This window comes from Schistocerca serialis, chromosome 9 (genome assembly GCF_023864345.2).
Source record: "Schistocerca serialis cubense isolate TAMUIC-IGC-003099 chromosome 9, iqSchSeri2.2, whole genome shotgun sequence".
NCBI lineage: Eukaryota > Metazoa > Arthropoda > Insecta > Orthoptera > Acrididae > Schistocerca > Schistocerca serialis.
The window spans coordinates 347440710-347461581 of NC_064646.1; the positions used below are offsets into that span (position 1 = coordinate 347440710).

Sequence of the window (20872 nt, forward strand, 5' to 3'; positions counted from 1 at the left end):
GGTAATTGTGTAAATGAAGATATAACATCAAAACTAACCAAAATATCCAACACTTGTAGCTTAAGTGTCTTCAGGCATCCTATGAGTCCTCTGCTTATCAGCAGCCAGTTTGAGAGAGACATTGTGGCACTGTTTAAACATGTGCTTACCTCAACATATTTCATATTCAGTGACAACTATTTTGAACAAGTGGACAGTGTCATCATGGGAAGTCCTCTGTCTCTCATGGTGGCCAACTCTTTTATGGAAGACTTTGAGGAAAAAGCACTGTAGTAGGCAAGTCTCAAACCTTCTTGTTTCTCGCGGTATGTAAACAATACATTTGTGGTGTGGCCCCATGGAATAGAGATATTACCTGTTTTTCTCCAGCATCTGAACTCACTCCATCCCAATATACAGTTCAAAATCTTAGTAGAAAAGGATGGCATCTTAGCATTCCTGGATGTCTTAGTCAGAAGAAAAGCTGATGGTATACCCGGACACAGCGTCTATCATAAATCAACTCATACAGAGCTACATTTGCAGGCCACATATTGCCATCATCCTGTGCAATGCAGTAGTGTCCTACGCTGTTTGGTGCATAGAGCACATATAGTCTCAGATGCTGGCAGTCTACCTGGTGAGCTACAACACCTGAGAACGGTACTGCAACAGAATGGCTATTCCGACAGGCAGATACAACATGCATTCTGTTCTAAGCAGACTCGAAGCAGGGATGTAAATGAAGATGCAGAGGCACCCACTACAACTGCGCTCTTGCCCTATTTTGGTGGCATGTCTTCAAAAATATAAAGTATCCTCAAAAAGCACATTATCAAGTGTGTTTTTCAGCCAACAGCAAAATTGAGGAATTTCTTGTGCTCGGTCAAAGATGACCTTGGCCTTAGGAAATGTGGTGTGTGTAAAATCCCATGCCAATGTGGAAAATCTTATATTGGACAGGCATGCCGAACCGTGTAAGAACATTGTGTCAAACATCATCGTCATACATGCCTGGGGCAACCTCATAAATCAGCGGTAGCGGAGCATTGCCTGGACACGGGACATCCCATACTTTATGAACAGATGGAAATTTTATTCCCAGTGTCATCTTTCTCGGACTGTGTTGTTATGGAGGCCATACATATCTGTAAAGTGGACAATCTTATCAACAGGGATGCAGGTTTTCAACTAAGCACTCACCTGGAATCCAGAACTGGCTGCCATTAAATACAACAGGGAAAACAAGAACTTCTGATTCATCAAGTGATGCAATGCGCAACTGAGGTTTAGTTCAGACTTACTGCAGGAGCGTCCAGCAGCACAGTCATTACCCATAGCGCACGCACGGATGGCCTTTCTTCAACTCCGAGTAGGGGGCAGCAGGAGGGCCGCTTTCCTCAAACTACAAGTGTCTTCCCGTGTATGCATATTGCCTGCTCCCAACATGATACATTCTGACGCCACCACATGATTGTCATCAATCACGCCCTGAAGCAGTGACAGCAGCAGCTACCACCACCTAATGATGTCAAGCAGTTGCATCAATGAAATATTGTGCGAGTTACACAATACGATCCGACGGCAAACCCGAGAAGTGTATTTGCAACAGGACTGTCGGAAAAGCATGAAAAGTCACAATTTTGATAATAATAAAGAAAGTAATAAATACCAATCTCTGTATGAAGTTTTTATGTTTCAGCCATGACTTTTACAACACAAGGTAGTTTCTTTCTTATCTTCTCAAAGCATTGTTCCACAGAGTACATAAAGTACATAAATTACAAAATTGTTATATTTCCTCATGACTTAAATTAGCAGAAATTCAAAAGAAACAGATCAAAATTCAGTAACAAAAATAAACAACTTCAGGAAAAAAGATTTTTCCAACTAATATCAGTAATAATAATAGTAGTAGTAATACATTTGCTGGCAGCTCATATTAATGACAAGAATACAGTAATTATGTATGTAGGCCCCTAAGCATCTCACAAAACATTCAACCTTCATTGAAAATACATTCATATTTTAAAAGTTATTTTCTTTTCTACATGTAATAGTCAATTCTTGATACATTCTTAGACCGATGTTCCAGGAATGTAATTTTTGTTAATCTTCATTATTTACTGTCATACCAATGTTAAACTTCAAAACATTACAAAAAATTATTATTGCCTTCTATTTTGATAGTCTTGTATTTATGTTGTTATTTTACACATGAAAATACAAATGTTTTTTTCTGAAATAACCAGGTTAATTTTACATCGGTTTGAAGCTCCTTTCTTTTAATGCCTTATGGAAAAGGGCTTTAAGGAATATCAAATTTTGGCAAGAGAAAATTACAATAAATAATGTACAATTATTTCATACACATTCAACTGTAGGTGTAACACAATATAATCAGGTATAAGGTTTAATTCTTATAAAAAAATCACCGATGTGGAATATACTTTATATTATGGCTATTTACATCTCTTCATAGTGAAAGTATTTGGCAAATGAAAATTCAATGATACTGGACAATTTCAGTGTCAAAATACATCAGTCTCCAACAGTACAAGAGCGTACTTCCATCAATAAATCAATGGATCTAATAGTCCATGCATTCTTCCAGCACAGTAAGATTTCTATCACCATTTTCACAGCCCAAGCAATTTAGATCCACAGGGTCTAAAACAAACAAAGTTGTCTTGAGTTAATAAATTTGGCCACCAGTGACAGTAAAAGTAAAAATATTGTGATTGCCAGTTTAAATCAGCAAATTAAAATCATGAAAAAGAATTGGTCTTCATATCACAATCCTCCAAACAATGAAATGAGTGCTCTGGTGAAAGTAGATAACTGTTTAAGTTTTCCGAGTTTCACATCTTTTTCAAAAGTTGAGAATGTGAAGAGAGACATATTGGTGAGAATTAGGAAAGGACACACAAAATATAGTATTATGCAATCATACAGAAAGATAATAGTAACCAAAATTATGGCTGCAATACGGAAGGAAGCAAAGTATACAATACAAAAAAAATTAAAATGTGACATCAGTAAGGATGCTAAAATCAGATGAAAGATGACCATCCCCTGAAGCCTCATCTGTAGTCCCATTCACAGATGAACACTACATCCTCCATCTTGTCCAGAAATAAATATCCTCTGCCTCATCATCACATGGCTCACATACCCACTGAGAAGCCAGAAAATTGTGCCCACTTCATTACACAGTTCTACCTACAATTGAAACAACTGAACAACATTAGCTACTAGGGCTTTCTACCCCTCTGAACATGAAATTAGTTCACACACCCGAGCAAAGGTCTTTTCCAAAAAGTCTTAAGACTGAAGTCATTTTATTGTAGTGCAAGTGTTGTGAATTAATATTCTTCACAATACAAAGCTTCCTGCAGCAGTACATCATGGCAAGCATGTTTTCCATCTTTCATACATCCTCTGGAAGTGGGCAGCCACAAGGAACTTCAGGCTGCATTCTGGAGTTACTTGTACTGCTTAAACTGCCCTAAAATCATCTGAATTCTAGCAGATCTCATAGATGATATCCAAGGTCTCTATACTAGATTTAGTCAGTTCAACACAAAATTTGATGAAAATTCTAAGATTCTCTATTTGTCACCCAAAACAGAGAAGGCATTCAGATGGTGGAGAGCAGTGTATACAGCTTTCCTTCTCGTCCCATCCAGTAAGTCTCCTCTGACCCGGGGTTCAGGGTGACTTTTCTGAACTCTCCCCATTTCCTACACCTCACCAACTCTTTCCCTTCATAATTCTTCCTTCCACTTCAATGCTTCTGCCACAAGGAGGAGCCACTGGCTCTGGAAGCTAGCAGATTGCAATAGCTTTATATGTGCATTCTCCTGCTGCCACTTCAAGCGTAGATTATTTTATTTACATTTTGCATGCAGCTTAGGCAACATATGTGTTTTGGATTTTAAAAAGTCACATAATAAACAACATGGAAACATTTACTAATGTATGTTGTTGTTGACAGAAACTTACAGAAAAGAGGATATGGAAAAAGAAATTACAAGAGTCTGTGTCTCATTTAAGTCAACCCTGCACTTTGGCTGCCTGGCTACAAGACCAGTATGTGTCTTTCACAAATCATTGGAGTAAAGCAGATGACAAATGACTGACACTGCATCTCAACACATGTGAAAGTCCATAAGATTGTACAAGGTGTCTCCAGTGGACATTGACACAATGGTCAATGCTTTGAATTCGCATTTGAGAGAATGGGAACCAGAATTCCTGTCCGGTTAATGAGATTTGGGTTCCCCTAAACAGAATATTGCACTGATCCCTCTGAAAAGGCCATGACCAATTTTTCTCCCTATGCCTTGTCCATTCCCTGCTTGTGCCGTATCTTTAATGTCTACCCATTGGCACAACATTAAACCCCAATCCTATTTTCACTCTTTTTGTTAAATTACTAGAAATATCCTCTCCAAGTAGAGTTCCACTTCTGAATTCTACTTGTTCACATGGCTGGGAAGTACACTTCTCATCACGGCTGTGGGAGTGTGTGTCTGGGTGGTTATGCATGTCAATGTGTGTACTTTTGCGAGAAAACAGAGTAAGAGCTTAAAACCTGGTATGAATTTTCTGTTACATGTTTCTAGGCTCCACTTATCAGTCCATTATAGGTGAGTGGTTGCCTTACCCTTATTTTATGTATTGTTCCATTCTGGAATTTCCATCATTGTTCTACACTGAAGAAAGACTGCTTCATGAACTCTGAGGAAGAGAGAGTAAATACAATGAACAAGGTGTATACACTGACAAGGAAAAAAATGCTTGGATTTTTCTTGGATTCCCAGTTAAAAATGCACTTTTTCTGTGTTAAGTGAGAGGATACTTTCCCTCAGAACTGTGAGGCATACAAATCCTTTGAATGGTTAAGGTTTTGTACGTTGGTGTATAACTTCTTCCTGGCACTTTAGAAAAGGAAACTTAAGAGAAAAAAAAGAACAACACATTGTTGGAAGGATCTTTGATGTGCAGCAACATGTACACTGCATATTTTTGTATTATGAAAGTATAAATTTGAATTCCACCAAACACAGCACCTTAGGCTCTGAAGCATTGAAATCGATACTGTGATATGCTTTTGTGAGCCAATCATAGTTCATGTCACGTGATCTCACCGCCAGATGACAGCAGATATTCAGAGCATAGGACATGTGATGTAGTCAACCGTTAAGTAGCACAAGCACACAAATAGAAAATGTTAAGGTTTAAATTAATATACACAGAGTAGCTATAAGAAGAGACAAGCTTGCACATATACTACTGGTATTTCTTTGCATGTGTTACACGTTAAGATACATCACACCAATGTTCCAGTAAAATTTTAAATAATGTCATAAATGTCCAGTCTTCTGGGCACAAAATTCTTCTAAGAGGCTGGTCCTCAAAGTGTCAAGTTTTAAATGAGAGTCAAATGCTCTGTGATATAAGAAATTCATTGCCCATCTCACACGTAACATAATTCATCATGCGTAAAAGAAAATTTACTTTGAAAGTAAGGCTTTCCAAGCCACCCTTCACAATATTTTCTCATGACCTGTTAGAAATAAGTTTATTCAGCAGTTGCCAGAGAGCACCAGAAAACAGGTGTTATCACACATGCAGAGCTACGATGAGGCAGGAAGCCCATATGTTATACATATCCACAGAGAAACACTTAACAACATCAGAGGACACTGCAAGAGCATTGGAATTTCATAAATCATACTAAAACGCATAATTCAGATTAAAGTGCACATTTGTATGTTCAGATTCAGATTCATGACTTTTTAATTGACATAAAAATGTTAAAGATTATCATTATAAGAGTGATGCAGAACTCTCACTTGATGATTACTGATCTTGTATATTAAGCCCACTATTTATTTTATCAGCCCAATAAGGACTCACTACTTAACAGAGTACGTGAATAAGACACACTGCAAAAGGCACCTAGATAGCACTCCAAAACACTTTCACATGGCCTATCACATATTAACAGATGCATACTATTTCACTGTTACAGCACTGAGAATGCATCTGCTAGTTATGAAAAAAATATGATGAATGCTGGCATTATGTGTCCAGCATGGCGCCATGTAGATGCACAGACATGTGTGGATGAGGGTACGTGCACATGTGTTTTCTGTATGTATCTGTACTCTAGCTCAAGAAAGGATTATTCCCAAAGCTAACAAGTTTTCTTTCTTTTTTGTGTGAGCCTGTCCACGACTCAATGCTTTTGCTTTTCAGTGAGTATTCTCCTCCACTCCTAAAGTATAAACAATGGCATATCATATCACATAAATTTGAGTTTACCAAAATAGTGAGGGTACTGCGATGTGTCACTGGTAACTTAGCTAGGCAAGGATTAGATAATGAACTCCCAATGGTCTTGAAAGCATCACACTGGCACTCACTTGAAATGATTTCACAAAACTGCAAACAACCTAACATTTAGATATCCCTTTCTAGATATGACTAACAAAAAATGGTTCAAATGGCTCTGAGCACTATGGGACTTAATATCTATGGTCATCAGTCCCCTAGAACTTAGAACTACTTAAACCTAACTAACCTAAGGACATCACACAACACCCAGTCATCACGAGGCAGAGAAAATCCCTGACCCCGCCGGGAATCGAACCCGGGCGCGGGAAGCGAGAACACTACCGTGCGACCACGAGCTGCGGACTATGACTAACAATGTGGAACTTTGCTTACTAACTGATCACTGTGCACATGTGTGTTCTAGTGTAATTACCATCAACTGTAATCAACACTGATATCAATGAAAGATAAATTTCTAACCTATTAAACAGGAAATAAAAAATATTAAGTCTGCCCAAAGGTAGATGTTCCTTTAAGCCTACATATAATTCAGTAAAATATAACTTTATACTTACAAAGCTTAGTTGGGCTCTAGCTTCCAACAGCATCTCAAGCTGCGAAAATTGTGCAAGAAGCTGTCCAATTTTTCTGAATGTTTTCTCCACAGTGAGTCATCTCTTTATACAAAATTTCTTTTACTGACTTCCATTTGACATTAATTACTGGAGCTTTAGATGGTTCCTCAGATTCTAGTAATGCTTGAGAAGAATACATGTATTTTATAGCTTCTTAAATGGCACTTCAGCACTTTTTAATCACAATGTCAGCAGTGTTCCTTGATATAAAGAACATGTATTTCTATAAAAGAATGAGATCAATTGTATATTCAACCACAAATAAATAAGATGTGCTTAACATTTATGTTTTTCAATTACATTTGGCTTTCTCAAATATATGCAACACTATCAATTATACACTGTGCTAACAATAGTCTATATATAGTTTTTTTACACAACTCCTTTAATCGTCTCTGAAAATTTAAAGTAAATAACAGTTCTAATTCTTAACAGATATTTGTCTTTTAAATTCTATACATGTATACTAAACTTTATCACATGGTATCTGGATTAGGTGTAACATCTACTAACACCAAATAAGAGCTGAAAACATTTATCACAATTCCAGGAAAATGAAAATTAGCAAAGAAGGACCGACATCAAATACGCAGACATAAAAGGCATTTAAAACATTATTTGTACAATAAATAACACGAAACACAAAATCACTGTCATTATTAGATGTCTATTTACAGTGGCAAACTACAAGCTAATTTAGGAAATCATTCTCCTGATTTCAATTATGAAACTGCACTTGGATCACTGAGATTATATACATATTCAACTGATGTCAGTGGTCCAATGAAAAATGAAGAGTGGGGTAAATATTAACTGACCATCAGCTCAGACACTTAGGAACCTATGAGACTGTGTTATATATTAGACCAATGAGTATTCATACCCATTTACTTCTAAAAAAAAAATGCCCAGTCAACACCAAGATCTGCAAGTTTCTTACTCTCAGATTGCTCCTTACATACTGAAGTTCATGTGGCAAAGCTTATTTCACACTAAACCCAGTTTTAAGTCTTCTAAACACAGCTTAAAAACTACGCTTGCAAAACGACATCTAGAAAATAATGACTATTGTGCTGTACAAATAAGAAACACTCTTAAAGAGAGCTCACAACAGATTTGATTTTACTTAAACATAGACCAGTTTAAATTACTCTTGATAAAAATACAAAACAAAGGTTTGCTGTTATTTACATTCACACTCTAGATAAACACTTCCCTGTCTACAAAGAATATGGCAGTTGTATTGACAAGAGGTCACATATTATGTATTTTATATATCCTCTTCTTTCACAGAAAGCTGGGATCACCAATCATCTGCAAAAGATTGAAAAAGTCATTAATAATTGCATACTACATACGACATCACAGCATCATTATTAAAGTAAAATTTAAATAGATGGGAAACTACTAACACTTGTTCAGAGTTCTCAGTGTATACCAATGTTCAATTAATTTTGTATCTTGAAATATTATTTTACACCTGAGTATCAATATATAATATTCTCCGAATCTATGGAAAAGCCAAGTTGATTTGCCATGAAATCCATCACAGAATCTACCTCAAAAAAGCAAACATTGCATTCTTCATTGCTTGATACTCTATGGACATCTGTGGGGAATACTATCCTTAAATCAAAGAAACAAGCAACTGAGGAAATTCAGGAAAAGTAAAGTAATATTACTCAACGCAGAGATAATAACATAGCTGTGCCATACAAAAAGGCTCTTTTATATCAGCTAAATCATTGTGAAAAGGATAGGACATTACAGAACACTTTACAGGTAAATTATGAAGGAGAATGCATTTTCAGCAACATTAAAGGATAATTTTTTGAAAGATTTCATGATGCCTTCAGCTGCCATTCTCTTTATTTCATGTATAATTGTATAATTTTGGCCTTAGGCCATTTCCAAGTATCTAAAACCAAAGCATTATACATCAGAGACAGTTACACTTGTGATTTTGATGTAGGAACAGAGACATTAGTTACACTTGTGATTTTGATATAGGAACAAGTCATATCTGTAGATATACTAGGCACATTATAATTTACTTTATGGATGAGTTTTTAGTAGTAAATTATGCCATTATGTCGTTGTTCCTATGATTCCATGTTATGCTCATAAAATAAATCTGAGTTGTTTTATATTATTTTAGAAGCACGTTACTTTCGAGCAGTTGTTGCAAAGGTCTTTGATATAAGGAAGTTTATAATTATTTTACGGAAATTTGTTAATTAACCTGCATATGCTTTTGTTGTCAAATATATTTAACTATCATTCATCATTGGTGTAAATATGTCTGTAAGCAATTTCTTTAAAATAAATTGCAAAAATTTATTGTTTTATTGTGGTAGCATGTAATTTTCATTTTTGAATAGTTGGTACAAAGGTCTTATATATGAAAATTACAAGATGCTGCAAGTTTTCCATTATGGGACCTGGAAATAATTGTTATGTTCATGGCAAAAGGCCTTGGTTGATATGCTACAGATAATATAAAGAAACACGAAAAAAAAAAAAAAAAAAAAAGACACACTTGCAAATTATTACATTTTGAGAACCATAGATATCAATGTTAAATCCCACATTCTAACCTGTGAAATGTTTAAGGAAATGTTACAAATATATCAGAAGACTACAGACCAACAGAAGACTCAATACTGTACACGGAGAGTTCTATAACTTTGAATACAACAGAACTCTTGATACAATGTCCAATACTGATAAAGTGCAAACCATAGCATTCATTCATGTCGTACTGCCTGGCACAGAATATTGACGAAATAGCACTGATCTCAAAACTGCCTGACAAATACAAACTTTTGGAAGTGCTTGGGACTCATTAGTAAGGAGGAGTAAGCATTGGGAAACCTGAAATAAAGACTTCAAGAAGAAGAAAAAGATAAAATGAATAAAAATAAAGAAGAAATATGTTTTCCATTCAAAGCCACAGATTACAAGAAGAAAGGTCAAAATAAGAAAAACGATAAATCTGCGAAGTGCTTTGGATGTGGAAGTTCAGGTCACCATGCAAGCAACTGTAAAAAGAAGCATTGTTGTGACATGAACAAAATACAGTGTTCTACATGTGGAAAATATCATCTGGGAGAGTGTTGGGCAACAAACAAACTACCCCTATCTAAGTAAAAAAAAAAAAAAAAACCTTCAACTGAAAAATGTTACTAAAAAGGGGAACGTGAGAAGATGAAGAAATCATCAAAGACATTTTTTCTTTTAGAAGTATTTGTGACAGTAAAAGAAGAGAGTAAGACTCATAAAACAGATACAAAGTTTGTTGTTGACAGTGGAAGTAATGAGCACATGTCACAGAAAAGGAAAATTATATCAAATGTCAAGAGCTGCAAAGATACTATAAATTAAGATTGCAAATAGAAAGTTCATGTGTTTTAATCTTGCTGGTGAGTTTGTATCACGACAGCTGTTGTTTAAAAATGTGTCCCATCTCCATGAATTGTCAAAAATTTTGCTGCCAGCAAATGCCATTTCCGAAAAAGGGGGAGTGGCAATATTTGACAAGGAAAAGATGAAGATTGTGAAAGATGGAGAGGTTATTTTGGAGGGCAACAAATCAGAAAATGGACTGCACATACTGACATAAGAAGTGACCATAAAAATAACCACCAATGATACAAAAGAAGAAAACCATTCAGCAGCACAAAAAACTATGACGCCTGAATTTCAATTACCTGAAGAAAATATCAGAACTGTTAAAAGGTGTAGACAAAATTGTGTTGGAAGAGGACATGCCTTGTAAATGTGTGTCACGGCAAAGCAAGTAATAAAATAATTCAACACTGTGCATTGCAGAGAAACAAGCAAGATCTCTTGAGATTATTCACACTGATGAATGTGGTAAGGTAAACCCAACAACATATCTCAATGAAGGATATTTTTTAACGTGTCCATTATACACATTTCTTAAAAGTTTATCTTCTGCACACAAAAGATGAATTGGAAGACCACATCAGAAAAGATGTAAATGAGAGTTAAGCTCATTTCAATCTGAAGACATAAAAAATAAAATGTGACAGAGGAGGAGAGTACAGAAGCACTTACTTCAAAGAAAGGTGTAAAAAGAAAGGTATAATGATTGACTACATTATTAAATAATTTCCTCAACTCTATGGTAAGGAAGAAAGAATAAACCTTAATATCACAAATAAAGTAAGGGCCATATTGTTTGATTCAAAAATTTGAAACAAAATGTGGGGTTTTGCTGTTTTTCCTGCGGCTTATCTCATGAACAGAAGTTCTTCTACAGCTGTTGATGTGACTCCAGCTCACATGTGGTAGAGTAGAAGATCAAATTTGTAAAGACTGGATATTTTTGGATCTCTGGTGTTCACAAAATAACTTGGGTATTTAAAAGAACTGAGTGTAAGAGGTGAATGAGGTGTTCTTGTAGGATGGGTACGTCATATGGCGTCCTAAGATTGGAAAATTTTCTGAAGCAAGCGATGCTGAGTGTATTCACCAATATGAAGAGAAAAATGAGGAAACAAAAGAAGAAGAAACAAATGTAGCTGCAGAAATCCAAATTTTTGAAGAACATATGAAAGAAGAAAAGAACCACAAGAACAAAGAGAAAAACCAGGAGAAAGAAGAGGCCATGTGACCTCAGCAGCCAGAGACTGCGAGCATGTGAGTCTGAGTTGTGCTTGCGTAGATGTGTGTGCATGTTCTACATCCAATGAAGGCCTTGTTGGCTAAAAGCTCATTTTCTGACAGTCTTTTTGTTGTACCTATCTGTGACTCAGCATCTCCACTATATGGTGAGTATCAACTATCCTTTTTGCCCCTCCTTTTTCATAATATTGTTGGTAAGTCAAACTGCAACCATGGACAGTGTTTTGATATTTGAACTCACTACTGTTGAGTTTATGATGGAAAAAGAAGAGCAGGAATGAAAATCAGAATATCCAGAATGGATTACAGACCTCAGATATTTTGACGAGCACAGTTCAGTTTCCTATGCTCATGCTGGCCGTTTGCCATTCCAGTGGAAAGCACCTCTGAGCATATGCAGATGTAACTGACTGACCTGCAAGGGAATTCCCATTTTAATGGCAAGTTCTTTTACGTAAAAAGTGTCCATGACATCTCCATTGCTTTCCTCAGGTAGTTTTTCCAAAGTCTCCTTAATGAGGTTGCAAACGTGATACAATATTTTGATCAACAAATTTCTGTGAAAGACTTTATTTCAACTATGAAACTACGAGGGCTAATCAGAAAGTCTTTGCCCCTCCTTTTTAGCCAAATTATGGCTGTATATGTAAAGTCAATATATTCATTCCCAGCTTTGAATCCTTCTTGGTTTGTGCAAGCCTTATCAGCTGGTAACTCCACTGCATGGAACTGCTGTCAGTTGTTAAAGATGATGGTTGTGCTTCACGTATCCACAGCATTAGAGCAATGAAGTTTGATTCATTTTCTATGAAGCAAGGTATGAACACACTTTGAGATCTAAGGGAAATTCAGCCCACATATGGGGAAAACTGTCTGACTGAGAACTATGAGATCATGGTGTTGTAAGTTCGACACAGTCCGTAAAGTCTTCAATGACAATGATGGGTCCACGAGCTCGTGTTCGTCACTGACTGATGACAACACTTCAATTGTAAATGCAATGGTGACAGAAGATCAGCATGTGCACATCACGGACATTTCCTGGGAGTTCAGCATATCGTATGGGAGTGCTTACTTCATCGTTCATGGCCCTTAGGGTACCAGAAAGTTTCATCTCGGTGGGTGCCTCAGCTGTTGGATGACATGATGAAAGGCAAATGAATGATGTCTTCACTGAATCATCTGGAATGGTATTCCAAGGAAGGTGAAGATTTCCTGGACTGCACTGCTATTGATGATGAAACATGGATACTGCACTACATGCCAGAATCCAAGCAGCAGAGCACAGTATGTAAACATCTGGATTCACCTGTGACAAAGAAATTTCTATACGATGCCATCTTTTGGGAAAGTGATGTTAATAGCCTCCTGGTATAATTGTGGGCAACTCCAGCTGGGTTTCATACCACAAAATGCAACAATCAATGTTGACAGTTATCGTTCCACACTGTCATGTCTGAGAGCTGCTATCAGACGAAGGCACTGATGGATTCTCGATGTGGACAATGTGATTCTGCTCCACGAGAATGCGAGACAACATATGGCAATCAGAACTGCTGAAAATCTCTGAGCATTTCACTGGGAGATTCTGGACCACCCACCACACAGCCCAGACCTCGCCACTAGTAATTAATCATACTTTTGAGAAGTTCCTGGCAGGACAGTGATCCACAAGTAATGATGAACCCAAGACATAAGTCCAACAATGGTTTCATAGTCAGCTGGATAAATTTTACCACAGGGGCCCTCAAATTTAGTGCTGTGATGGAACAAATACGTAAACTAATGCGGGGACTATGTGAAAAAATAATGTAATGTACATGGAATAGGATGTGTATTTGCCATTACCTGCATGTACCTTACTTTGGCTCATAAAAAATAGGGGCAAAGACTTTCTGATTTGCCCTCATAAATGAGTCGTGATTACATGTCAACTTGAGTGTGAAAACCTGTGAAACTGTTCACATGTCAACAGTTTGTACTATATAAAAATCATGTATTCAATGCACCAAAAATAATTAAATAATATTGAAAATTTATTTTGTATGTGATCTATGTTGTTGAGAAATGTGGAATATAAAACCAAGTGGTATGCAGTGTGATTCCTCTGCCATTTAAAAGCATCACATTCACAGTTTCCCCGTCTTCCCCCTCCTCATGCTCAGACACTCTATCATGGCGTTAGGGTAGATGTGGATTAAAGCTGAGTGCTATGACACCTTTATCAGGTATTGCCCACAAGCTGAAATCCTGACTGCTCTTGATGCAAAAGAAAAGTCTTCGTGGGATTTCCAGAAGGATACAAGGCACCTGAGAAAATTAGCCTGCTCAAGAAGGCACTTTATGGTTTGAATTAAGTTTCTCTGAATAAGAAACTGAATTAGTTTCTTAAGAATGAAAAACCCATCCAACTGAAATCCAACTATTGTGCTTACAAATCAGATACTGAGAAGAAACTACACATTGACAATGGGTTTCTATTTGGAGAAGACATCTGTCAAACGCAAAAGTGGAGAAAATTTTTGACATTAGAGCTGATGAAGAACCGACAATTTATCTTGGCCTTGAGATAAAAAGAATGAAAGAAAGTACTTATATTCACCAAGAAAAATATGCTAAAGAAGTGATGAAAATGTATATAATAAATATTCAAAAACTATGACAACTCCAATTTCATGGCAAGGAAAAACTGAAGAAATCAGGACAGCAAAGTCAAATGTTCCATATTGTAAAGTGATAAGCAGTTTTTTGTATTTAGCATGTAAAACCAGATTAGACTTGGCATATATAGCAAACTATGAAAGCAGATCGATGAGTAATCCAAATCATTCAGATATCCAAAATCAGATGAGTACTTTAAGGTACCTAAATTCAGAGACAGGGGTTGAAATATGCACATTTCACAGGTGACAGGGAAGATAGAAAAAACACTACAAGTTACATATCTCTGAACAATAATGTTCCAATCACTTGGTGCTGCAAGAAACAGTGTGTTGTTGCACTATCTACTAGTGAAGCAGAATATGTATCTGCAGCACAAATGTCAAGAGATGAAAGTTCTGAAGTGTTTCATGGAACAACTACTGAATAAAAACAGGAAAATTACACTCTGTGTGGACAACCAATGCGCAACAGCAATGATGAAATATAGTCAAACGTCAAGAAGAAGTAAACACATTGATGTGAAGTATCATTTCAGCAGTGATGAACTAAATCACAGCTTGTTTAACTTACAATACTGCCAAACTTGAGAACAACTTGCTGATATTCTAACTAAATTTCTCCAGGGTAGTGCTGTTAAAAGACTGAAAGAAAAGTTGATGTTTAATTGAAATTAAAATCTTTTGTTTGCTTTTATTAATTCAGAGACTATGGGCAGAACTGTTTTGTGAAATATCATACACTTCTGTTTAAGGGAATGTGTTGGATTTACAAAGATCCTACTAAAGAAAACAATCTGTATGTATTAATGTAAGATCTCTGTTGGTTGCTATTTACAATAATGGATGAAGACTCATTTCTTTTTAGTCTTGTGGCTTTCTGTACTCTCTTAAAATAAAATAAGAATCTCCCCAGAATTTTCTGTGTTATCCTGAGTCATAGATTTCATAATGAGAAAAACTAAGGACAAATCCAACATGGGCATAAACTGGAATGAGTAATCTAGGCTTACCACATCTGTATTTTTCTGATAATACTGTCCTTCTGGTGGAAAATTAAAAAAATAATGATTACCAAGCTGGGTGGAATGGCCAGTTCTGTTGAGCCAAAAGTAAATGACTATAACTCAAACACAAAGTGCACAAAAGGTGGATATCTATTTACTCAAATTATAGCGGAACAGAAAGTACAAGATGCTAACTGATCTGCGTATCTCAGCAATATTATCTGTAATGGTGGGTATATAGAAGCCAATTTTAGCAGCAGAAATGAGTAAGCTTTCGCAGTCTTCCAATGAATATCATCCATATGGCTAATAAACTCTTCAAGTATGTCCACAAAACTCTGGTTGCACTCCTCCACCATCCTACCAATGGCCACAAACATATGTGGGGCCTCGAAAATGTCAGTAAATTCAACACACACAGTCTCAATGTTTTCCACCAATGTTGTTTGTTAATAATTTTGAAAGTCAGTTATTATAACCACATTTCATATGATGTAGTGCTGAGAATAAGTGGTCTATACAGCCTGCACAAAATCATTGCTGAAAGAATACTGAAGCTTGCTGGGCATGCTCACTACATGAAAGATGGAAGAATCTCCAAATAAGCATTGTTGTGGAAACCAACAGATGGATACAGAAGCAGAACACCACCTTGTAACATTGGAAATGAACTATTGCAAAAGATCTCCAATCCATGGACACAAAATGAGAGGAAGCTGAAAATGCAGCAGCTGATTGAGTTTGCAGGAGGAAACTTTTCATCTGATGTGCTACTTGGCATTAGAGGAACTAATTCTTAGTAAGCACTCAGTTACATGTTCAATTATTTGGCAAGTAACAACATAGTAAGATCGCAACAGTTGAGGTGAAATTAGGTCAAGGGCACTTCAGTCAAAGCTACTAAACAGTTGTGTTTGGTGCTTGTAAAACATGCTGATGGATGAGAACCGGGTGTAAAGATAAACTTAAACTTGCAACATTTCTCCAATAAATTATAATGGTACACAATTTAAAATACACCCTTAATTAAGCACAAAGAAGAGAACTATTCATATAGACTTATACAAGCATGACACTTACAGGTGGAATGTTGACAGCTACAAGTGAAAACAGTCTGAAACACAATCCTTAAATTCTGACACTAGAATTTCTGTTTTTAACAGAGGATTCATTTGGGGATGTCTTTGCTTACAACTACTTTAAAAACAGTATACGGTTATATAAAAGTATATGGTTATATAACTTTCCAGAGTTTCTTAACCACAAACCTCTTCGTCATTCCTAAAGTCCCTCAACATGCAAGCTAGCCTTTCACCTGCAGAAAGAACCACGAACGTCGTTTACAACTGTTTTGAAAACATCACCTCTGAATGACAAGATGAGCAGTATATGGTTGTATAAAAATAATCTCTTCCTGTTAACTTTCCAGAATTTCTTAACCTCAAACCTCATTGTCATTCCTCAAAACCCTCAACATGCAAGCTAACCTTACATTTGCAGAAAGAACCACAATCCACCTACTAAAACTGATCCCAACCTTATAATCCTACCTGCTGACACAGGCTCTACTAGTGTTGCTTGGAACCACAAGGATTACTTGGTGGAAGGATTTGTAGGTGTCAGATTCATTCACATCCAAACACTGCCACAGTGACCCCAGTCCAGAAATCCAACAGGATCTCCAGTCTCTCCTCAAATCCCTATGTCGATCCCAGAACCTCTCCCTGGATTACACCTCTCTCCTCAGATCTACAGTTCCCCACACTCCTATCTTCTACATGATTCCTAAAGTCCATAAACCCAACCACCTAGAGTGCCCCATTGTGGCCAGTTACTATGCCCATACCGAGAGAATCTCTGCTCTCATAGATCAACACCTTCAGCCTATTACCCACAACCTACCCTCCTATATAAAAGATACAAACCATTTCCTCCACAGACTCCCCACAGTTCCTGTTCCTTTACCACAAGATGCCCTGCTTGTCACTACTTACAACACCTCTCTTTACACTATCATCCCTAATGCCCATGGCCTTTGCCACTATCTAACACTACCTGTACCAACGCTCGATGGATTCCAAACCAACAACCTGCTTCCTGGTCACCATGGCCAACTATATCCTCAACCACAAATGAAGGTATCACCTACAAATAAACCCAGAGAGTGGCACTGGTTGGCCGCATGGCACCACCCTATGCCAGTCTCTCTGCAGGTCATCTAGAGGAATCCTTCCCATTCACTCAGAATTCCAAACTCTTCACCTGTTTCAGATTCACTGATGACATCTTTGTGGTCTGGGCCAAGGATGAGGACAGACAGATTATCCACTTTCCTCCAGAACCTCAAAACCCCATTTGCTTAACCTGGTCCTCCTCAACCCAACAAGCCACCTTATCCTTCCCACACCTCTCACAGTGATATTCCAGCACCCACCAAACCTACACAATATCCTTGTCCATCCCTATTCAACCACTGCTCCCAACCCCTTGCCTCATAGCTCAGATCCCTGTAATAGACCTCGATGTAAGACCTGTTCCATATACCCTCCCAACACCATCTACTCCGGTCCAGTCACAACTATCACCTATCACATCAACAGCAGGTCTACCTGTGAAACCAGTCCTGCGATCTACAAGCTATGCTGCAACTATTATTCTGCATTCCAAATGGGCATTGCCTCAAACAAGCTGCCTGTCTGCATGAATGGACACTGACAAACTGTGGCCAAGAAACAGCTCGACCATCCAGTTGTTGAGCACACTGCCCGGCACAATGTTCTTCATTTCAATGACTGCTTCACAACCTGTACCATCTGGATCCTTCTCATCACCAAACTGCCCAGGTGGGAACTATCCCTGCAATATAGGCTACATTCCTGTAACCCTCCTTGCCTCAATCTTCGTTAGTCACTGTACTTCACCCAGCTATCCCCTTCCTTGTTCCCACTCCAGCACTGCACAGCCTTCTATTCCACCAACACACCCACAGTCTTTTTACTTCTCTCCTTTTCCGCTCCTGCCCCTGTCTAACCTCCCGACTGCACCTAGCAACCCAAGCGCGTTACTGGCCACTCCCACAAGCAGCATTACACCCTCCCCACCCCAAACCCTGCTATCCCCCAACCCCCACCCCACCCCAGCCTCTTGCTTACTCCCATCATGCGTTGTTGCTCGTAGTCTGGCCTCAGCAGCCACAGACACTGGTCGTGTGTGTGTGTGTGTGTGTGTGTGTGTGTGTGTGTGTGTGTGTGTATGTGTGTGTGTAGTCTAATTCAGAAGAAGGTCTTTTGGCCAAAACCTTACTTGTTTAGCAGTCTGTGTGTTGTGCCTGTCTGTGACTCGGCATCTCTACTATGTGGTGAGTAGCAGTCTATCCCAGATTTTCCATCGCTTAGTTATATCATCAGTAGGGTTCAGCTAAACATGCGGTAAAAAATGACAAAATGTGTACTTATAATATGGGCTTAAAAATATAAAATATGGAAAAATTATGGAGACAAAAAACTACAATTTTCAAATAAACCACGCTTTATGACACCAAAAACAAACAATTTTATGCTTCTCCAGTTTCATGCGCTTTTTTTTAATTTCAAAATTAAAACTATTTCTGTTTGAACAGAAGAATTGTATTGACAAAGATCTTTGAAACTGCAGGATGTGACTGGAGCAAACTGAAATTTGGACAATTCTGGAACTGAGTATGGGACATGAAGTTCATCATCTATTCTTCCATACAGCATACTGTTAATTTTGTCAGCAGATTAAGACCTTTATTTTTCTCAAGTGCCTAGTTCAATTTTTCCTTTACCAACTCAGCAATGGATCCTTCTGCTTTGCTAATTTTCATTTTTATGCTTTCGATAATCTTTACATTATGTCCATTATAATTATCCGGGCTGTTATGCTGTTGTCGGTTGATGAATTCTGTGTCCATTCCCAACGTTTTGTCTCCGACTGCAGGAGACATCTTCAAGGGGGCCCGTAGCTCGATGGAAGGTCCAACACACTCACTGGCTCACTACTGACAGTAGTCATGGACATGACATTTCCGGCCGTGAAAATCTACATTTTAGTATCAATCTTTACATTGTCTTTCAATTATGTTCAAGGGTTTTCCAGTCCCTTAATATGATGCAACAAAAAACAATAATTGTTTTTTATGTGCACTAAATCACTCTGTAGAGTATCATTTTCAGAAAGTTCTTTCGTATTCAAAATACAAGCAGACTCATCTTCAAACTGAAAAATAATTGTTTTAATGTCACAGAAATCCTGAACATAGTATTCAACTTGTCAGCATTGGTTCTGGTGGCAAAATAATATCGGGATACACCTCTTTAAATTTCGAGAGCCTACTGGTAGCTTTCAAAAATATTTTCTTCATATTTGATATTAAACTATCAACTTCCTTTTTTTTTTTTTTTTTTTTTGCAATTTATCCTTATGCTTTCAGCTAATCTATTTCTTCTGCATTCCAAACACACTACATAGAGCATTTTAATGTATAAAACATTCAGGAATGCTGCAGCTTTAACCATATATGGAGCAGCATTGGTACAATGTTTGTTGGTTACATTTAGGAAGTTCTTCAAATGCCAACAGAAAGGATTTGCTTGATTTATCTTCAGATAGTCATCCAATTACTACAATGCTAATGCACCGCCTTGGGTGGCCATAGTCTCATTGATTGTGACCCATATAGGACCATCCTGAATTACGTCTTGAATCGACACCGTACAATCCTTGTAAATGCTGCCGACATAGTTTTTTTTAAATTAGATTCGTCAGGAATATGTTTGCCTGAATATCTCTCTAGGATGCTTTTTTAAAAAATGGGTTGTTTAATTTCCATACAGGTATATCTGCACATATAATGGCATAACACATATCTTTCGAGAAGGTAGAACTTTGGGACCCACTGGCTGTTGCATCATCAAAAAACTGTTGTTTGAATTGATTCTCTTTTTAATTTCTACCTGCGTTTTAAGGTAGATAGGCACTGTGATATTAAAAAAGTTGCTCAGTTGACACAATTTTTCACAAGTATTACAAAACAGTACTTTGCCGTCTGTACTCAAAGACTGCTTTGGAAATCTTCACTCTATTTTTGCAATTTCAAACACAATGGTTGCTTGTACATGAAAGAACATAGATGTCTAAAAAATACAATGATGCACAGCAGCAAACATCATTGTTATCAACAGTAAATGACATGGATGTGAAGTTATACATAAGGCTAGCAAAATACTTTTGGAGGTGTGCATCAGATGTTGCGCATTGACTGAAACACTCGAGTATAACAGTGAGGGAACATTTAATGCTGAAGCCTTATTGTGCACGTTGGTGGCATGAACTATCCAACCTGATTGTAAGGTCTAACTGGAGTTCCACATGAAAGATAATTGAATGACAAAACAGAAAATATGTAGAAACAGAAATCACGTAACATATCTATAACAAAAACAGCATATGAGGCACTGTCTCTAAACTTCTTAGTAAGCCCTTGTACTCTAGTTTCAACTGACAGGTTTCACAGATGTCAAAGAGTACCGACAACCTTAGTCATTGAAAGAAATTGTGTTTTAGCTGCCTTAAT

The 20872-nt window shown here is 37.3% G+C and overlaps 1 protein-coding gene across 1 annotated transcript in view; it reads right to left on the reverse strand.

The window, feature by feature from the left end:
* Positions 1–1696: 1696 nt before the first annotated feature.
* The window catches only part of LOC126419875 (ankyrin repeat domain-containing protein 50), a 513285-nt gene continuing 494109 nt past the window's right edge, over positions 1697–20872 (reverse strand). The window contains exons 25-26 of the mRNA XM_050087125.1: positions 6900–8273; positions 1697–2649 (exon numbers count right to left, since the gene is read on the reverse strand). The gene's annotated coding sequence lies outside the window, so the exon portion shown is untranslated. The remainder of the gene's footprint in view (positions 2650–6899; positions 8274–20872) is intronic.